The following is a 20,164-nucleotide window of genomic DNA, read 5'->3' on the forward strand; positions in this document are numbered from 1 at the left end:
GCTAAAAAGAGGTCAAAAAACTTCTGAAGCAATGTGTGTGGGAGCTAAAAAGAGGTCAAAGAACTTCTAGTGCAAAGGGGTGTGGGAGCTAGAAAGAGGTCAAAGAACTTCTAATGCAAGGGGTGGGGAAGCTAAAAAGAGGTAAAAAAAACTTCTAATGCAAGGGGTGGGGAAGCTAAAAAGAGGTCAAAGAACTTCTAATGCAAGGGGTGTGGTAGCTAAAAAGAGGTCAAAGAACTTCTAATACAAGGGGTGTGGGAGCTAAAAAGAGGTCAAAGAACTTCTAATGCAAGGAGTGGGGGAGCTATAAAGAGGTAAAAAAACTTCTAATGCAAGGGGTGGGGGAGCTAAAAAGAGGTCAAAGAACTTCTAATGCAAAGGGTGTGGGAGCTAAAAAGAGGTCAAACAACTTTTAATGCAAGGCGTGTGGGATCTAAAAAGAGGTCAAAGAACTTCTAATGCTAGGGGTGTTGGAGCTAAAAAGAGGTCAAAGAACTTCTAATGCAAGGGGTGGGAAAGCTAAAAAGAGGTCAAAGAACTTCTGAAGCAATGGGTGTGGGAGCTAAAAAGAGGTCAAAGAACTTCTAGTGCAAAGGGGTATGGGAGCTAAAAAGAGGTCAAAGAACTTCTAATGCAAGGGGTGGGGAAGCTAAAAAGAGGTCAAACAACTTCTAATGCAAGGGGTGGGGAGCTAAAAAGAGGTCAAAGACCTTCTAATGCAAGGGGTGTGGGAGCTAAAAAGAGGTCAAAGAACTTCTAATGCAAGGGGTGGGGGAGCTAAAAAGAGGTCAAAGAACTTCTATTGCAAGGGATGTGGGAGCTAAAAAGAGGTCAAAGAACTTCTAATGCAAGGGGTGTGGGAGCTAAAAAGATGTCAAAGAATTTCTAATTCAAGGGGGGGGGAGCTAAAAAGAGGTCAAAGAACTTCTAATGCAATGGGTGTGGGAGCTAAAAAGAGGTCAAAGAACTTCTACTGCAAGGGGTGTGGGAGCTAAAAAGATGTCAAAGACCCTCCAATGCAAGGGGTGGGGAGCTAAAAAGAGGTCAAAGAACTTCTAATGCAAGTGGTGGGGGAGCTAAAAAGAGGTCAAAGAACGTCTTATGCAAGGGGTGTGGGAGCTAAAAAGAGGTTAAAGACCTTTTAATGCTAGGGGTGTTGGAGCTAAAAAGAGGTCAAAGAACTTCTAATGCTAGGGGTGTTGGAGCTAAAAAGAGGTCAAAGAACTTCTAATGCAAGGGGTGTGGGACAGCTAAAAAGAGGTCAAAGAACTTCTGAAGCAATGGGTGTGGGAGCTAAAAAGATGTCAAAGAACTTCTAGTGCAAAGGGGTGTGGGAGCTAAAAAAGAGGTAAAAGAACTTCTAATGCAAGGGGTGGGGAAGCTAAAAAGAGGTAAAAAAAACTTCTAATGCAAGGGGTGGGGAAGCTAAAAAGAGGTCAAAGAACTTCTAATGCAAGGGGTGTGGTAGCTAAAAAGAGGTCAAAGAACTTCTAATACAAGGGGTGGGGGAGCTAAAAATAGGTCAAAGAACTTCTAATGCAAGGAGTGGGGGAGCTAAAAAGAGGTAAAAAAACTTCTAATGCAAGGGGTGGGGGAGCTAAAAAGAGGTCAAAGAACTTCTAATGCAAGGGGTGTGGGAGCTAAAAAGAGGTCAAACAACTTTTAATGCAAGGGGTGTGGGATCTAAAAAGAGGTCAAAGAACTTCTAATGCAAGGGGTGTGGGAGCTAAAAAGAGGTCAAAGAACTTCTAATGCAAGGGGTGGGGAGCTAAAAAGAGGTCAAACAACTTTTAATGCAAGGGGTGTGGGAGCTAAAAAGAGGTCGAAGAACTTCTAATGCAAGGGGTGTGGGAGCTAAAAAGAGGTCAAAGAACTTCTAATGCAAGGGGTGTGGGAGCTAAAAAGAGGTAAAAGAACTTCTAATGCAAGGGGTGGGGAGCTAAAAAGAGGTCAAAGAACCTCTAATGCAAGGGTGGGGGAGCTAAAAAGAGGTCAAAGAACTTCTTGCTGGGGGTTGATGAGCTAAAAAGAGGTCAAAGAACTTTTAATGCAAGGGGTGAGGGAGCGAAAAAGAGGTCAAAGAACTTCTAATGCAAGAGTGGGGAAGCTAAAAAGAGGTCAAAGAACTTCTAATGCAAGGGATGGGGAGCTAAAAAGAGGTCAAAGAACTTCTAATGCAAGGTGTGGGGGAGCTAAAAAGAGGTCAAAGAACTTCTAATGCAAGGGATGTGGGAGCTAAAAAGAGGTCAAAGAACTTCTAATGCATTGGGTGTGGGAGCTAAAAAGAGGTCAAAGAACTTCTAATGCTAGGGGTGTGGGAGCTAAAAAGAGGTCAAAAAACTTCTAGTGCAAAGGATGGGGAAGCTTAAAAGAGGTCAAAGAACTTCTAATGCAAGGGGTGGGGGAGCTAAAAAGAGGTCAAAGAACTTCTAATGCAAGGGGTGGGGAAGCTAAAAAGAGGTCAAAGAACTTCTAAAGCAAGAGGTGGGGAAGCTAAAAAGAGGTATAAGAACTTCTAATGCAAGGGGCGGGGGAGCTAAAAAGAGTCAAAGAACTTCTAATGCAAGGGATGGGGAGCTAAAAAGAGGTCAAAGAACTTCTAATGCATTGGGTGTGGGAGCTAAAAAGAGGTCAAAGAACTTCTATTGCAAGGGGTGGTAGAGCTAAAATGAGGTCAAAGAACTTCCAATTCAAGGGGTTGGGGGGCTAAAAAGAGGTCAAAGAACTTCTAATGCAGGGGGTGGGGGAGCTAAAAAGAGGTCAAAGAACTTCTAATGCAAGGGGTTTGGGAGCTAAAAAGAGGTCAAAGAACTTCTAATGCAAGGGGTGGGGAAGCTAAAAAGAGGTCAAACAACTTCTAATGCAAGGGGTGTGGGAGCTAAAAAGAGGTCAAAGAACTTCTAATGCAAGGGGTGTGGGAGCTAAAAAGAGGTCAAAGAACTTCTAATGCAAAGGGTGGGGAAGTTAAAAAGAGGTCAAAGAACTTCTAGTGCAAAGGGGTGTAGGAGCTAAAAAGAGGTCAAAGAACTTCTAATGCAAGGGGTGTGGGAGCTAAAAAGAGGTCAAAGAACTTGTACTGCAAGGTGTGTGGTAGCTAAAAAGAGGTCAAAGAACTTCTAATGCAAGGGGTGGGGGAGCTAAAAAGAGGTCAAAGAACTTCTAATGCAAGGGGTGTGGGAGCTAAAAAGAGGTCAAAGAACTTTTAATGCAAGGGGTGTGGGAGCTAAAAAGAGGTCAAAGAACTTCTAATGCAAGGGTGGGGAGCTAAAAAGAGGTCAAAGAACTTCTAATGCAAGGGATGTGGGAGCTAAAAAGAGGTCAAAGAACTTCTAATGCAAGGGGATGTGGGAGCTAAAAAGAGGTCAAAGAACTTCTAATGCAAGGGATGTGGGAGCTAAAAAGAGGTCAAAGAACTTCTAATGCAAGGGGTGGGGAAGCTAAAAAGAGGTCAAAGAACTTCTAATGCAAGGGGTGTGGGAGCTAAAAAGAGGTCAAAGAACTCTAATGCAAGGGGTGTGGGAGCTAAAAAGAGGTCAAAGAACTCTAATGCAAGGGGTGGGGAGCTAAAAAGAGGTCAAAGAACTTCTAATGCAAGGGGTGGGGGAGCTAAAAAGAGGTCAAAGAACTTCTCATGCAAGGGGTGGGAAAGCTAAAAAGAGGTCAAAGAACTTCTGAAGCTGGGTGTGGGAGCTAAAAAGAGGTCAAAGAACTTCTAATGCTGGGTGTGGGAGCTAAAAAAGAGGTCAAAGAACTTCTAATGCAAGGGGTGTGGAAGCTAAAAAGAGGTAAAAAAAACTTCTAATGCAAGGGGTGGGGAAGCTAAAAAGAGGTCAAAGAACTTCTAATGCAAGGGGTGTGGGAGCTAAAAAGAGGTCAAAGAACTTCTATGCAAAGGGGTGTGGGAGCTAAAAAGAGGTCAAAGAACTTCTAATGCAAGGGGTGGGGAAGCTAAAAAGAGGTCAAAGAACTTCTAATGCAAGGGGTGGGGGAGCTAAAAAGAGGTCAAAGAACTTCTAATGCAAGGGGTGTGGGAGCTAAAAAGAGGTCAAAGAACTTCTAATGCAAGGGGTGGGAGCTAAAAAGAGGTCAAAGAACTTCTAATGCAAGGGGTGGGGAGCTAAAAAGAGGTCAAAGAACTTCTAATGCAAGGGGTATGGGAGCTAAAAAGAGGTCAAAGAACTTCTAATGCAAGGGGTGTGGGAGCTAAAAAGAGGTCAAAAACTTCTAATGCAAGGGGTGGGGAGCTAAAAAGAGGTCAAAGAACTTCTAATGCAAGGGGTGTGGGAGCTAAAAAGAGGTCAAGAACTTCTAATACAAGGGGTGTGGGAGCTAAAAAGAGGTCAAAGAACTTCTAATGCAAGGGGTGTGGGAGCTAAAAAGAGGTAAAAGAACTTTTAATGCAAGGGGTGGGGGAGCTAAAAAGAGGTCAAAGAACTTCTAATGCAAGGGGTGGGGAGCTAAAAAGAGGTCAAAGAACTTAATGCAAGGGGTGTGGGAGCTAAAAAGAGGTCAAAGAACTTCTTATGCAAGGGGTGTGAGCTAAAAAGAGGTCAAAAAACTTCTAATGCAAGGGGTGGGGAGCTAAAAAGAGGTCAAAGAACTTCTAATGCAAGGGGTGTGGGAGCTAAAAAGAGGTCAAAGAACTTCTAATGCAAGGGGTGTGGGAGCTAAAAAGAGGTCAAAGAACTTCTAATGCTAGGGGTGTGGGAGCTAAAAAGAGGTAAAAGAACTTCTAATGAAAGTGGTGGGGGAGCTAAAAAGAGGTCAAAGAACCTCTAATACAAGGGGTGGGGGAGCTAAAAAGAGGTCAAAGAATTTTTGGGGGTTGATGAGCTAAAAAGAGGTCAAAGAACTTTTAATGCAAGGGGTGAGGGAGCTAAAAAGAGGTCAAATAACTTCTAATGCAACAGTGGGGAAGCTAAAAAGAGCTCAAAGAACTTCTAATGCAAAGGGTGGGGGAGCTAAAAAGAGGTCAAAGAACTTCTAATGCAAGGGGTGGGGGAGCTAAAAAGAGGTCAAAGAACTTCTAATTCAAGGGATGTGGGAGCTAAAAAGAGGTCAAAGAACTTCTAATGCTAGGGGTGTGGGAGCTAAAAAGAGGTCAAAGAACTTCTAATGCTAGGGATGTGGGAGCTAAAAAGAGGTCAAAAAACTTCTAGTGCAAAGGGTGGGAAAGCTTAAAAGAGGTCAAAGAACTTCTAATGCAAGGGGTGGGGGAGCTAAAAAAGAGGTCAAAGAACTTCTAATGCAAGGGGTGGGGAAGCTAAAAAGAGGTAAAAGAACTTCTAATGCAAGAGGTGGGGAAGCTAAAAAGAGGTCAAAGAACTTCTAATGCAAGGGGTGGGGGAGCTAAAAAGAGGTCAAAGAACTTCTAATGCAAGGGATGTGGGAGCTAAAAAGAGGTCAAAGAACTTCTAATGCATTGGGTGTGGGAGCTAAAAAGAGGCCAAAGAACTTCTAATGCAAGGGGTGGTAGAGCTAAAATGAGGTCAAAGAACTTCCAATGCAAGGGGTTGGGGAGCTAAAAAGAGGTCAAATAACTTTTAATGCATGGAGTGGGGGAGCTAAAAAGGGGTCAAAGAACTTCTAATGCAAGGGGTGTGGGAGCTAAAAAGAGGTCAAAGAACTTCTAATGCAAGGGGTGGGGAAGCTAAAAAGAGGTCAAACAACTTCTAATGCACGGGGTGTGGGAGCTAAAAAGAGGTCAAAGAACTTCTAATGCAAGGGGTGTGGGAGCTAAAAAGAGGTCAAAGAACTTCTACTGCAAAGGGTGGGGAAGTTAAAAAGAGGTCAAAGAACTTCTAGTGCAAAGGGGTGTAGGAACTAAAAAGAGGTCAAAGAACTTCTAATGCAAGGGGTGTGGGAGCTAAAAAGAGGTCAAAGAACTTCTACTGCAAGGGGTGGGGAAGCTAAAAAGAGGTCAAAGAACTTCTAATGCAAGGGGTGGGGGAGCTAAAAAGAGGTCAAAGAACTTCTAATGCAAGGGGTGTGGGAGCTAAAAAGAGGTCAAAGAACTTCTAATGCAAGGGGTGTGGGAGCTAAAAAGAGGTCAAAGAACTTCTAATGCAAGGGATGTGGGAGCTAAAAAGAGGTCAAAGAACTTCTAATGCAAGGGATGGGGGAGCTAAAAAGAGGTCAAAGAACTTCTAATGCAAGGTTTGGGGAAGCTAAAAAGAGACCAAAGATCTTCTAATGCAAGGGGTAGGGGAGCTAAAAAGAGGTCAAAAAACTTATAATGCAAGGGGTATGGGAGCTAAAAAGAGGTCAAAGAACTTCTAATGCAAGGGATGTGGGAGCTAAAAAGAGGTCAAAGAACTTCTAATGCAAGGGATGTGGGAGCTAAAAAGAGGTCAAAGAACTTCTAATGCAAGGGGTGGGGGAGCTAAAAAGAGGTCAAAGAACTTCTAATGCAAGGGGTGGGGGAGCTAAAAAGAGGTCAAAGAACTTCTATTGCAAGGGATGTGGGAGCTAAAAAGAGATCAAAGAACTTCTAATGCAAAGGGTGTGGGAGCTAAAAAGAGGTCAAAGAATTTCTAATTCAAGGGGTGGGGAAGCTAAAAAGAGGTCAAAAAACTTCTAATGCAATGGGTGTGGGAGCTAAAAAGAGGTCAAAGAACTTCTACTGCAAGGGGTGTGGGAGCTAAAAAGAGGTCAAAGACCCTCCATTGCAAGGGGTGGGGAGCTAAAAAGAGGTCAAAGAACTTCTAATGCAAGTGGTGGGGGAGCTAAAAAGAGGTCAAAGAACGTCTTATGCAAGGGGTGTGGGAGCTAAAAAGAGGTTAAAGGCCTTTTAATGCTAGGGGTGTTGAAGCTAAAAAGAGGTCAAAGAACTTCTAATGCTAGGGGTGTTGGAGCTAAAAAGAGGTCAAAGAACTTCTAATGCAAGGGGTGGGAAAGCTAAAAAGAGGTCAAAGAACTTCTGAAGCAATGGGTGTGGGAGCTAAAAGAGGTCAAAAAACTTCTAGTGCAAAGGGGTGTGGGAGCTAAAAAGAGGTCAAAAAACTTCTAATGCAAGGGGTGGGGAAGCTAAAAAGAGGTCAAAGAACTTCTAATTCAAGGGGTGGGGAAGCTAAAAAGAGGTCAAAAAACTTCTAATGCAAGGGGTGGGGAAGCTAAAAAGAGGTCAAAGAATTACTAATGCAAGGGGTGTGGGAGCTAAAAAAAGGTGAAAGAACTTCTAATGCAAGGGGTGGGGGGGCTAAAAAGAGGTAAAAAAACTTCTAATGCAAGGGGTGGGGGAGCTAAAAAGAGGTCAAAGAACTTCTAATGCAAGGGGTGTAGGAGCTAAAAAGAGGTCAAACAACATTTAATGCAAGGGGTGTGGGATCTAAAAAGAGGTCAAAGAACTTCTAATGCAAGGGGTGTGGGAGCTAAAAAGAGGTCAAAGAACTTCTAATGCAAGGGGTGGGGAGCTAAAAAGAGGTCAAACAACTTCTAATGCAAGGGGTGTGGGAGCTAAAAAGAGGTCAAAGAACTTCTAATGCAAGGGGTGTGGGAGCTAAAAAGAGGTCAAAGAACTTCTAATGCAAGGGATGTGGGAGCTAAAAAGAGGTTAAAGAACTTCTAATGCAAGGGGTGGGGGAGCTAAAAAGAGGTCAAAGAACTTCTAATGCAAGGGATGTGGGAGCTAAAAAGAGGTCAAAGAACTTCTAATGCAAGGGATGTGGGAGCTTAAAAGAGGTCAAAGAACCTCTGGGGGTTGATGAGCTAAAAAGAGGTCAAAGAACTTTTAATGCAAGGGGTGAGGGAGCTAAAAAGAGGTCAAAGAACTACTAATGCAAGAGTGGGGAAGCTAAAAAGAGGTCAAAGAACTTCTAATGCAAGGGATATGGGAGCTAAGAAGATGTCAAAGAACTTCTAATGCAAGGTGTGGGGGAGCTAAAAAGAGGTCAAAGAACTTCTAATGCAAGGGATGTGGGAGCTAAAAAGAGGTCAAAGAACTTCTAATGCATTGGGTGTGGGAGCTAAAAAGAGGTCAAAGAACTTCTAATGCAAGGGGTGTGGGAGCTAAAAAGAGGTCAAAAAACTTCTAGTGCAAAGGGCGGGAAGCTTAAAAGAGGTCAAAGAACTTCTAATGCAAGGGGTGGGGAAGCTAAAAAGAGGTTAAAGAACTTCTAATGCAAGAGGTGGGGAAGCTAAAAAGAGGTCAAAGAACTTCTAATGCAAGGGGTGGGGGAGCTAAAAAGAGGTCAAAGAACTTCTAATGCAAGGGATGTGGGAGCTAAAAAGAGGTCAAAGAACTTCTAATGCATTGGGTATGGGAGCTAAAAAGAGGTCAAAGAACTTCTAATGCAAGGGGTGGTAGAGCTAAAATGAGGTCAAAGAACTTCCAATGCAAGGGGTTTGGGAGCTAAAAAGAGGTCAAAGAACTTCTAATGCATTGGGTGGGGGAGCTAAAAAGAGGTCAAAGATCTTCTAATGCAAGGGGTTTGGGAGCTAAAAAGAGGTCAAAGAACTTCTAATGCAAGGGGTGGGGAAGCTAAAAAGAGGTCAAACAACTTCTAATGCAAGGGGTGTGGGAGCTAAAAAGAGGTCAAAGAACTTCTAATGCAAGGGGTGTGGGAGCTGAAAAGAGGTCAAAGAACTTCTAATGCAAAGGGTGAGGAAGTTAAAAAGAGGTCAAAGAACTTCTGGTGCAAAGGGGTGTAGGAGCCGAAAAGAGGTCAAAGAACTTCTAATGCAAGGGGTGTGGTAGCTAAAAAGATGTCGAAGAACTTCTACTGCAAGGGGTGGGGAAGCTAAAAAGAGGTCAAAGAACTTCTCATGCAAGGGGTGGGGGAGCTAAAAAGAGGTCAAAGAACTTCTAATGCAAGGGGTGGGGGAGCTAAAAAGAGGTCAAAGAACTTCTAATGCAAGGGGTGTGGGAGCTAAAAATAGGTCAAAGAACTTCTAATGCAAGGGATGTGGGAGCTAAAAAGAGGTCAAAGAACTTCTAATGCAAGGGGTGGGGGAGCTAAAAAGAGGTCAAAGAACTTCTAATCCAAGATGTGGGGAAGCTAAAAAGAGACCAAAGATCTTCTAATGCAAGGGGTATGGGAGCTAAAAAGAGGTCAAAGAACTTCTAATGCAAGGGGTATGGGAGCTAAGAAGAGGTCAAAGAACTTCTAATGCAAGGGATGTGGGAGCTAAAAAGAGGTCAAAGAACTTCTAATGCAAGGGATGTGGGAGCTAAAAAGAGGTCAAAGAACTTCTAATGCAAGGGGTGGGGGAGCTAAAAAGAGGTCAAAGAACTTCTAATGCAAGGGGTGGGGGAGATAAAAAGAGGTCAAAGATCTTCTATTGCAAGGGATGTGGGAGCTAAAAAGAGGTCAAAGAACTTCTAATGCAAAGGGTGTGGGAGCTAAAAAGAGGTCAAAGAATTTCTAATTCAAGGGGTGGGGAAGCTAAAAAGAGGTCAAAGAACTTCTAATGCAAGGGGTGTGGGAGCTAAAAAGAGGTAAAAGAAAATCTAATGCAAGGGGTGGGGGAGCTAAAAAGAGGTCAAAGATCTTCTAATGCAAGTGGTGGGGGAGCTAAAAAGAGGTCAAAGAACGTCTTATGCAAGAGGTGTTGGAGCTAAAAAGAGGTCAAAGAACTTCTAATGCTAGGGGTGTTGGAGCTAAAAAGAGGTCAAAGAACTTCTAATGCAAGGGACGGGAAAGCTAAAAAGAGGTCAAAAAACTTCTGAAGCAATGTGTGTGGGAGCTAAAAAGAGGTCAAAGAACTTCTAGTGCAAAGGGGTGTGGGAGCTAGAAAGAGGTCAAAGAACTTCTAATGCAAGGGGTGGGGAAGCTAAAAAGAGGTAAAAAAAACTTCTAATGCAAGGGGTGGGGAAGCTAAAAAGAGGTCAAAGAACTTCTAATGCAAGGGGTGTGGTAGCTAAAAAGAGGTCAAAGAACTTCTAATACAAGGGGTGTGGGAGCTAAAAAGAGGTCAAAGAACTTCTAATGCAAGGAGTGGGGGAGCTATAAAGAGGTAAAAAAACTTCTAATGCAAGGGGTGGGGGAGCTAAAAAGAGGTCAAAGAACTTCTAATGCAAAGGGTGTGGGAGCTAAAAAGAGGTCAAACAACTTTTAATGCAAGGCGTGTGGGATCTAAAAAGAGGTCAAAGAACTTCTAATGCTAGGGGTGTTGGAGCTAAAAAGAGGTCAAAGAACTTCTAATGCAAGGGGTGGGAAAGCTAAAAAGAGGTCAAAGAACTTCTGAAGCAATGGGTGTGGGAGCTAAAAAGAGGTCAAAGAACTTCTAGTGCAAAGGGGTATGGGAGCTAAAAAGAGGTCAAAGAACTTCTAATGCAAGGGGTGGGGAAGCTAAAAAGAGGTCAAACAACTTCTAATGCAAGGGGTGTGGGAGCTAAAAAGAGGTCAAAGACCTTCTAATGCAAGGGGTGTGGGAGCTAAAAAGAGGTCAAAGAACTTCTAATGCAAGGGGTGGGGGAGCTAAAAAGAGGTCAAAGAACTTCTATTGCAAGGGATGTGGGAGCTAAAAAGAGGTCAAAGAACTTCTAATGCAAGGGGTGTGGGAGCTAAAAAGATGTCAAAGAATTTCTAATTCAAGGGGGGGGAGCTAAAAAGAGGTCAAAGAACTTCTAATGCAATGGGTGTGGGAGCTAAAAAGAGGTCAAAGAACTTCTACTGCAAGGGGTGTGGGAGCTAAAAAGATGTCAAAGACCCTCCAATGCAAGGGGTGGGGAGCTAAAAAGAGGTCAAAGAACTTCTAATGCAAGTGGTGGGGGAGCTAAAAAGAGGTCAAAGAACGTCTTATGCAAGGGGTGTGGGAGCTAAAAAGAGGTTAAAGACCTTTTAATGCTAGGGGTGTTGGAGCTAAAAAGAGGTCAAAGAACTTCTAATGCTAGGGGTGTTGGAGCTAAAAAGAGGTCAAAGAACTTCTAATGCAAGGGGTGGGACAGCTAAAAAGAGGTCAAAGAACTTCTGAAGCAATGGGTGTGGGAGCTAAAAAGATGTCAAAGAACTTCTAGTGCAAAGGGGTGTGGGAGCTAAAAAAGAGGTAAAAGAACTTCTAATGCAAGGGGTGGGGAAGCTAAAAAGAGGTAAAAAAAACTTCTAATGCAAGGGGTGGGGAAGCTAAAAAGAGGTCAAAGAACTTCTAATGCAAGGGGTGTGGTAGCTAAAAAGAGGTCAAAGAACTTCTAATACAAGGGGTGTGGGAGCTAAAAATAGGTCAAAGAACTTCTAATGCAAGGAGTGGGGGAGCTATAAAGAGGTAAAAAAACTTCTAATGCAAGGGGTGGGGGAGCTAAAAAGAGGTCAAAGAACTTCTAATGCAAGGGGTGTGGGAGCTAAAAAGAGGTCAAACAACTTTTAATGCAAGGGGTGTGGGATCTAAAAAGAGGTCAAAGAACTTCTAATGCAAGGGGTGTGGGAGCTAAAAAGAGGTCAAAGAACTTCTAATGCAAGGGGTGGGGAGCTAAAAAGAGGTCAAACAACTTTTAATGCAAGGGGTGTGGGAGCTAAAAAGAGGTCGAAGAACTTCTAATGCAAGGGGTGTGGGAGCTAAAAAGAGGTCAAAGAACTTCTAATGCAAGGGGTGTGGGAGCTAAAAAGAGGTAAAAGAACTTCTAATGCAAGGGGTGGGGGAGCTAAAAAGAGGTCAAAGAACCTCTAATGCAAAGGGTGGGGGAGCTAAAAAGAGGTCAAAGAACTTCTGGGGGTTGATGAGCTAAAAAGAGGTCAAAGAACTTTTAATGCAAGGGGTGAGGGAGCGAAAAAGAGGTCAAAGAACTTCTAATGCAAGAGTGGGGAAGCTAAAAAGAGGTCAAAGAACTTCTAATGCAAGGGATGTGGGAGCTAAAAAGAGGTCAAAGAACTTCTAATGCAAGGTGTGGGGGAGCTAAAAAGAGGTCAAAGAACTTCTAATGCAAGGGATGTGGGAGCTAAAAAGAGGTCAAAGAACTTCTAATGCATTGGGTGTGGGAGCTAAAAAGAGGTCAAAGAACTTCTAATGCTAGGGGTGTGGGAGCTAAAAAGAGGTCAAAAAACTTCTAGTGCAAAGGATGGGGAAGCTTAAAAGAGGTCAAAGAACTTCTAATGCAAGGGGTGGGGGAGCTAAAAAGAGGTCAAAGAACTTCTAATGCAAGGGGTGGGGAAGCTAAAAAGAGGTAAAAGAACTTCTAAAGCAAGAGGTGGGGAAGCTAAAAAGAGGTATAAGAACTTCTAATGCAAGGGGTGGGGGAGCTAAAAAGAAGTCAAAGAACTTCTAATGCAAGGGATGTGGGAGCTAAAAAGAGGTCAAAGAACTTCTAATGCATTGGGTGTGGGAGCTAAAAAGAGGTCAAAGAACTTCTATTGCAAGGGGTGGTAGAGCTAAAATGAGGTCAAAGAACTTCCAATTCAAGGGGTTGGGGGGCTAAAAAGAGGTCAAAGAACTTCTAATGCAGGGGGTGGGGGAGCTAAAAAGAGGTCAAAGAACTTCTAATGCAAGGGGTTTGGGAGCTAAAAAGAGGTCAAAGAACTTCTAATGCAAGGGGTGGGGAAGCTAAAAAGAGGTCAAACAACTTCTAATGCAAGGGGTGTGGGAGCTAAAAAGAGGTCAAAGAACTTCTAATGCAAGGGGTGTGGGAGCTAAAAAGAGGTCAAAGAACTTCTAATGCAAAGGGTGGGGAAGTTAAAAAGAGGTCAAAGAACTTCTAGTGCAAAGGGGTGTAGGAGCTAAAAAGAGGTCAAAGAACTTCTAATGCAAGGGGTGTGGGAGCTAAAAAGAGGTCAAAGAACTTGTACTGCAAGGTGTGTGGTAGCTAAAAAGAGGTCAAAGAACTTCTAATGCAAGGGGTGGGGGAGCTAAAAAGAGGTCAAAGAACTTCTAATGCAAGGGGTGTGGGAGCTAAAAAGAGGTCAAAGAACTTTTAATGCAAGGGGTGTGGGAGCTAAAAAGAGGTCAAAGAACTTCTAATGCAAGGGATATGGGAGCTAAAAAGAGGTCAAAGAACTTCTAATGCAAGGGATGTGGGAGCTAAAAAGAGGTCAAAGAACTTCTAAAGCAAGGGATGTGGGAGCTAAAAAGAGGTCAAAGTTCTTCTAATGCAAGGGGTGTGGGAGCTAAAAAGAGGTCAAAGAATTTCTAATTCAAGGGGTGGGGAAGCTAAAAAGAGGTCAAAGAACTTCTAATGCAAGGGGTGTGGGATCTAAAAAGAAGACAAAGAACATCTACTGCAAGGGGTGTGGGAGCTAAAAAGAGGTCAAAGACCCTCCAATGCAAGGGGTGGGGAGCTAAAAAGAGGTCAAAGAACTTCTTATGCAAGTGGTGGGGGAGCTAAAAAGAGGTCAAAGAACGTCTCATGCAAGGGGTGTGGGAGCTAAAAAATGTTAATGACCTTTTAATGCTAGGGGCGTTGGAGCTAAATAGAGGTCAAAGAACTTCTAATGCTAGGGGTGTTGGAGCTAAAAAGAGGTCAAAGAACTTCTAATGCAAGGGGTGGGAAAGCTAAAAAGAGGTCAAAGAACTTCTGAAGCAATGGGTGTGGGAGCTAAAAAGAGGTCAAAGAACTTCTAGTGCAAAGGGGTGTGGGAGCTAAAAAGAGGTCAAAGAACTTCTAATGCAAAGGGTGGGGAAGCTAAAAAGAGGTCAAAAACTTCTAATGCAAGGGGTGGGGAAGCTAAAAAGAGGTCAAAGAACTTCTAATGCAAGGGGTGTGGGAGCTAAAAAGAGGTCAAAGAACTTCTAATACAAGGGGTGTGGGAGCTAAAAAGAGGTCAAAGAACTTCTAATGCAAGGGGTGGGGGAGCTAAAAAGAGGTCAAAAATTTCTAATGCAAGGGGTGGGGAGCTAAAAAGAGGTCAAAGAACTTCTAATGCAAGGGGTGTGGGAGCTAAAAAGAGGCCAAACAACTTCTAATGCAAGGGGTGTGGGAGCTAAAAAGAGGTCAAAGAACTTCTAATGCAAGGGGTGGGGAGCTAAAAAGAGGTCAAACAACTTCTAATACAAGGGGTGTGGGAGCTAAAAAGAGGTAAAAAAAACTTCTAATGCAAGGGGTGTGGGAGCTAAAAAGAGGTCAAAGAACTTCTAATGCCAGGGGGTGTGGGAGCTAAAAAGAGGTAAAAGAACTTTTAATGCAATGGGTGGGGGAGCTAAAAAGAGGTCAAAGAACCTCTAATGCAAGGGGTGGGGAGCTAAAAAGAGGTCAAAGAACTTCTGGGGGTTGATGAGCTAAAAAGAGGTCAAAGAATTTTAATGCAAGTGTGGGAGCTAAAAAGAGGTCAAAGAACTTCTAATGAAAGGTGGGGAAGCTAAAAAGAGGTCAAAGAACTTCTAATGCAAGGGGTGTGGGAGCTAAAAAGAGGTCAAAGAACTTCTAATGCAAGGGGTGTGGGAGCTAAAAAGAGGTCAAAGAACTTCTAATGCTAGGGGTGTGGGAGCTAAAAAGAGGTAAAAGAACTTCTAATGAAAGTGGTGGGGGAGCTAAAAAGAGGTCAAAGAACCTCTAATACAAGGGGTGTGGGAGCTAAAAAGAGGTCAAAGAATTTTTGGGGGTTGATGAGCTAAAAAGAGGTCAAAGAACTTTTAATGCAAGGGGTGAGGGAGCTAAAAAGAGGTCAAAGGAACTTCTAATGCAACAGTGGGGAAGCTAAAAAGAGCTCAAAGAACTTCTAATGCAAAGGGTGGGGGAGCTAAAAAGAGGTCAAAGAACTTCTAATGCAAGGGGTGGGGGAGCTAAAAAGAGGTCAAAGAACTTCTAATTCAAGGGATGTGGGAGCTAAAAAGAGGTCAAAGAACTTCTAATGCTAGGGGTGTGGGAGCTAAAAAGAGGTCAAAGAACTTCTAATGCTAGGGATGTGGGAGCTAAAAAGAGGTCAAAAAACTTCTAGTGCAAAGGGTGGGAAAGCTTAAAAGAGGTCAAAGAACTTCTAATGCAAGGGGTGGGGGAGCTAAAAAAGAGGTCAAAGAACTTCTAATGCAAGGGGTGGGGAAGCTAAAAAGAGGTAAAAGAACTTCTAATGCAAGAGGTGGGGAAGCTAAAAAGAGGTCAAAGAACTTCTAATGCAAGGGGTGGGGGAGCTAAAAAGAGGTCAAAGAACTTCTAATGCAAGGGATGTGGGAGCTAAAAAGAGGTCAAAGAACTTCTAATGCATTGGGTGTGGGAGCTAAAAAGAGGCCAAAGAACTTCTAATGCAAGGGGTGGTAGAGCTAAAATGAGGTCAAAGAACTTCCAATGCAAGGGGTTGGGGAGCTAAAAAGAGGTCAAATAACTTTTAATGCATGGAGTGGGGGAGCTAAAAAGGGGTCAAAGAACTTCTAATGCAAGGGGTGTGGGAGCTAAAAAGAGGTCAAAGAACTTCTAATGCAAGGGGTGGGGAAGCTAAAAAGAGGTCAAACAACTTCTAATGCACGGGGTGTGGGAGCTAAAAAGAGGTCAAAGAACTTCTAATGCAAGGGGTGTGGGAGCTAAAAAGAGGTCAAAGAACTTCTACTGCAAAGGGTGGGGAAGTTAAAAAGAGGTCAAAGAACTTCTAGTGCAAAGGGGTGTAGGAACTAAAAAGAGGTCAAAGAACTTCTAATGCAAGGGGTGTGGGAGCTAAAAAGAGGTCAAAGAACTTCTACTGCAAGGGGTGGGGAAGCTAAAAAGAGGTCAAAGAACTTCTAATGCAAGGGGTGGGGGAGCTAAAAAGAGGTCAAAGAACTTCTAATGCAAGGGGTGTGGGAGCTAAAAAGAGGTCAAAGAACTTCTAATGCAAGGGGTGTGGGAGCTAAAAAGAGGTCAAAGAACTTCTAATGCAAGGGATGTGGGAGCTAAAAAGAGGTCAAAGAACTTCTAATGCAAGGGATGGGGGAGCTAAAAAGAGGTCAAAGAACTTCTAATGCAAGGTTTGGGGAAGCTAAAAAGAGACCAAAGATCTTCTAATGCAAGGGGTAGGGGAGCTAAAAAGAGGTCAAAGAACTTATAATGCAAGGGGTATGGGAGCTAAAAAGAGGTCAAAGAACTTCTAATGCAAGGGATGTGGGAGCTAAAAAGAGGTCAAAGAACTTCTAATGCAAGGGATGTGGGAGCTAAAAAGAGGTCAAAGAACTTCTAATGCAAGGGGTGGGGGAGCTAAAAAGAGGTCAAAGAACTTCTAATGCAAGGGGTGGGGGAGCTAAAAAGAGGTCAAAGAACTTCTATTGCAAGGGATGTGGGAGCTAAAAAGAGATCAAAGAACTTCTAATGCAAAGGGTGTGGGAGCTAAAAAGAGGTCAAAGAATTTCTAATTCAAGGGGTGGGGAAGCTAAAAAGAGGTCAAAGAACTTCTAATGCAATGGGTGTGGGAGCTAAAAAGAGGTCAAAGAACTTCTACTGCAAGGGGTGTGGGAGCTAAAAAGAGGTCAAAGACCCTCCATTGCAAGGGGTGGGGAGCTAAAAAGAGGTCAAAGAACTTCTAATGCAAGTGGTGGGGGAGCTAAAAAGAGGTCAAAGAACGTCTTATGCAAGGGGTGTGGGAGCTAAAAAGAGGTTAAAGGCCTTTTAATGCTAGGGGTGTTGAAGCTAAAAAGAGGTCAAAGAACTTCTAATGCTAGGGGTGTTGGAGCTAAAAAGAGGTCAAAGAACTTCTAATGCAAGGGGTGGGAAAGCTAAAAAGAGGTCAAAGAACTTCTGAAGCAATGGGTGTGGGAGCTAAAAGAGGTCAAAAAACTTCTAGTGCAAAGGGGTGTGGGAGCTAAAAAGAGGTCAAAAAACTTCTAATGCAAGGGGTGGGGAAGCTAAAAAGAGGTCAAAGAACTTCTAATTCAAGGGGTGGGGAAGCTAAAAAGAGGTCAAAAAACTTCTAATGCAAGGGGTGGGGAAGCTAAAAAGAGGTCAAAGAATTACTAATGCAAGGGGTGTGGGAGCTAAAAAAAGGTGAAAGAACTTCTAATGCAAGGGGTGGGGGGGCTAAAAAGAGGTAAAAAAACTTCTAATGCAAGGGGTGGGGGAGCTAAAAAGAGGTCAAAGAACTTCTAATGCAAGGGGTGTAGGAGCTAAAAAGAGGTCAAACAACATTTAATGCAAGGGGTGTGGGATCTAAAAAGAGGTCAAAGAACTTCTAATGCAAGGGGTGTGGGAGCTAAAAAGAGGTCAAAGAACTTCTAATGCAAGGGGTGGGGAGCTAAAAAGAGGTCAAACAACTTCTAATGCAAGGGGTGTGGGAGCTAAAAAGAGGTCAAAGAACTTCTAATGCAAGGGGTGTGGGAGCTAAAAAGAGGTCAAAGAACTTCTAATGCAAGGGATGTGGGAGCTAAAAAGAGGTTAAAGAACTTCTAATGCAAGGGGTGGGGGAGCTAAAAAGAGGTCAAAGAACTTCTAATGCAAGGGATGTGGGAGCTAAAAAGAGGTCAAAGAACCTCTGGGGGTTGATGAGCTAAAAAGAGGTCAAAGAACTTTTAATGCAAGGGGTGAGGGAGCTAAAAAGAGGTCAAAGAACTACTAATGCAAGAGTGGGGAAGCTAAAAAGAGGTCAAAGAACTTCTAATGCAAGGGATATGGGAGCTAAAAGATGTCAAAGAACTTCTAATGCAAGGTGTGGGGGAGCTAAAAAGAGGTCAAAGAACTTCTAATGCAAGGGATGTGGGAGCTAAAAAGAGGTCAAAGAACTTCTAATGCATTGGGTGTGGGAGCTAAAAAGAGGTCAAAGAACTTCTAATGCTAGGGGTGTGTGAGCTAAAAAGAGGTCAAAAAACTTCTAGTGCAAAGGGCGGGAAGCTTAAAAGAAGTCAAAGAACTTCTAATGCAAGGGGTGGGGGAGCTAAAAAGAGGTCAAAGAACTTCTAATGCAAGGGGTGGGGAAGCTAAAAAGAGGTTAAAGAACTTCTAATGCAAGAGGTGGGGAAGCTAAAAAGAGGTCAAAGAACTTCTAATGCAAGGGGTGGGGGAGCTAAAAAGAGGTCAAAGAACTTCTAATGCAAGGGATGTGGGAGCTAAAAAGAGGTCAAAGAACTTCTAATGCATTGGGTATGGGAGCTAAAAAGAGGTCAAAGAACTTCTAATGCAAGGGGTGGTAGAGCTAAAATGAGGTCAAAGAACTTCCAATGCAAGGGGTTTGGGAGCTAAAAAGAGGTCAAAGAACTTCTAATGCATTGGGTGGAGAGCTAAAAAGAGGTCAAAGATCTTCTAATGCAAGGGGTTTGGGAGCTAAAAAGAGGTCAAAGAACTTCTAATGCAAGGGGTGGGGAAGCTAAAAAGAGGTCAAACAACTTCTAATGCAAGGGGTGTGGGAGCTAAAAAGAGGTCAAAGAACTTCTAATGCAAGGGGTGTGGGAGCTGAAAAGAGGTCAAAGAACTTCTAATGCAAAAGGTGAGGAAGTTAAAAAGAGGTCAAAGAACTTCTGGTGCAAAGGGGTGTAGGAGCCGAAAAGAGGTCAAAGAACTTCTAATGCAAGGGGTGTGGTAGCTAAAAAGATGTCGAAGAACTTCTACTGCAAGGGGTGGGGAAGCTAAAAAGAGGTCAAAGAACTTCTCATGCAAGGGGTGGGGGAGCTAAAAAGAGGTCAAAGAACTTCTAATGCAAGGGGTGGGGGAGCTAAAAAGAGGTCAAAGAACTTCTAATGCAAGGGGTGTGGGAGCTAAAAATAGGTCAAAGAACTTCTAATGCAAGGGATGTGGGAGCTAAAAAGAGGTCAAAGAACTTCTAATGCAAGGGGTGGGGGAGCTAAAAAGAGGTCAAAGAACTTCTAATCCAAGATGTGGGGAAGCTAAAAAGAGACCAAAGATCTTCTAATGCAAGGGGTATGGGAGCTAAAAAGAGGTCAAAGAACTTCTAATGCAAGGGGTATGGGAGCTAAGAAGAGGTCAAAGAACTTCTAATGCAAGGGATGTGGGAGCTAAAAAGAGGTCAAAGAACTTCTAATGCAAGGGATGTGGGAGCTAAAAAGAGGTCAAAGAACTTCTAATGCAAGGGGTGGGGGAGCTAAAAAGAGGTCAAAGAACTTCTAATGCAAGGGGTGGGGGAGATAAAAAGAGGTCAAAGATCTTCTATTGCAAGGGATGTGGGAGCTAAAAAGAGGTCAAAGAACTTCTAATGCAAAGGGTGTGGGAGCTAAAAAGAGGTCAAAGAATTTCTAATTCAAGGGGTGGGGAAGCTAAAAAGAGGTCAAAGAACTTCTAATGCAAGGGGTGTGGGAGCTAAAAAGAGGTAAAAGAAAATCTAATGCAAGGGGTGGGGGAGCTAAAAAGAGGTCAAAGATCTTCTAATGCAAGTGGTGGGGGAGCTAAAAAGAGGTCAAAGAACGTCTTATGCAAGAGGTGTTGGAGCTAAAAAGAGGTCAAAGAACTTCTAATGCTAGGGGTGTTGGAGCTAAAAAGAGGTCAAAGAACTTCTAATGCAAGGGACGGGAAAGCTAAAAAGAGGTCAAAAAACTTCTGAAGCAATGTGTGTGGGAGCTAAAAAGAGGTCAAAGAACTTCTAGTGCAAAGGGGTGTGGGAGCTAGAAAGAGGTCAAAGAACTTCTAATGCAAGGGGTGGGGAAGCTAAAAAGAGGTAAAAAAAACTTCTAATGCAAGGGGTGGGGAAGCTAAAAAGAGGTCAAAGAACTTCTAATGCAAGGGGTGTGGTAGCTAAAAAGAGGTCAAAGAACTTCTAATACAAGGGGTGTGGGAGCTAAAAAGAGGTCAAAGAACTTCTAATGCAAGGAGTGGGGGAGCTATAAAGAGGTAAAAAAACTTCTAATGCAAGGGGTGGGGGAGCTAAAAAGAGGTCAAAGAACTTCTAATGCAAGGGGTGTGGGAGCTAAAAAGAGGTCAAACAACTTTTAATGCACGGCGTGTGGGATCTAAAAAGAGGTCAAAGAACTTCTAATGCTAGGGGTGTTGGAGCTAAAAAGAGGTCAAAGAACTTCTAATGCAAGGGGTGGGAAAGCTAAAAAGAGGTCAAAGAACTTCTGAAGCAATGGGTGTGGGAGCTAAAAAGAGGTCAAAGAACTTCTAGTGCAAAGGGGTATGGGAGCTAAAAAGAGGTCAAAGAACTTCTAATGCAAGGGGTGGGGAAGCTAAAAAGAGGTCAAACAACTTCTAATGCAAGGGGTGTGGGAGCTAAAAAGAGGTCAAAGACCTTCTAATGCAAGGGGTGTGGGAGCTAAAAAGAGGTCAAAGAACTTCTAATGCAAGGGGTGGGGGAGCTAAAAAGAGGTCAAAGAACTTCTATTGCAAGGGATGTGGGAGCTAAAAAGAGGTCAAAGAACTTCTAATGCAAGGGGTGTGGGAGCTAAAAAGATGTCAAAGAAT

This window comes from Palaemon carinicauda, chromosome 19 (genome assembly GCF_036898095.1).
Source record: "Palaemon carinicauda isolate YSFRI2023 chromosome 19, ASM3689809v2, whole genome shotgun sequence".
In the NCBI taxonomy this organism is placed as follows: Eukaryota; Metazoa; Arthropoda; class Malacostraca; order Decapoda; family Palaemonidae; genus Palaemon; species Palaemon carinicauda.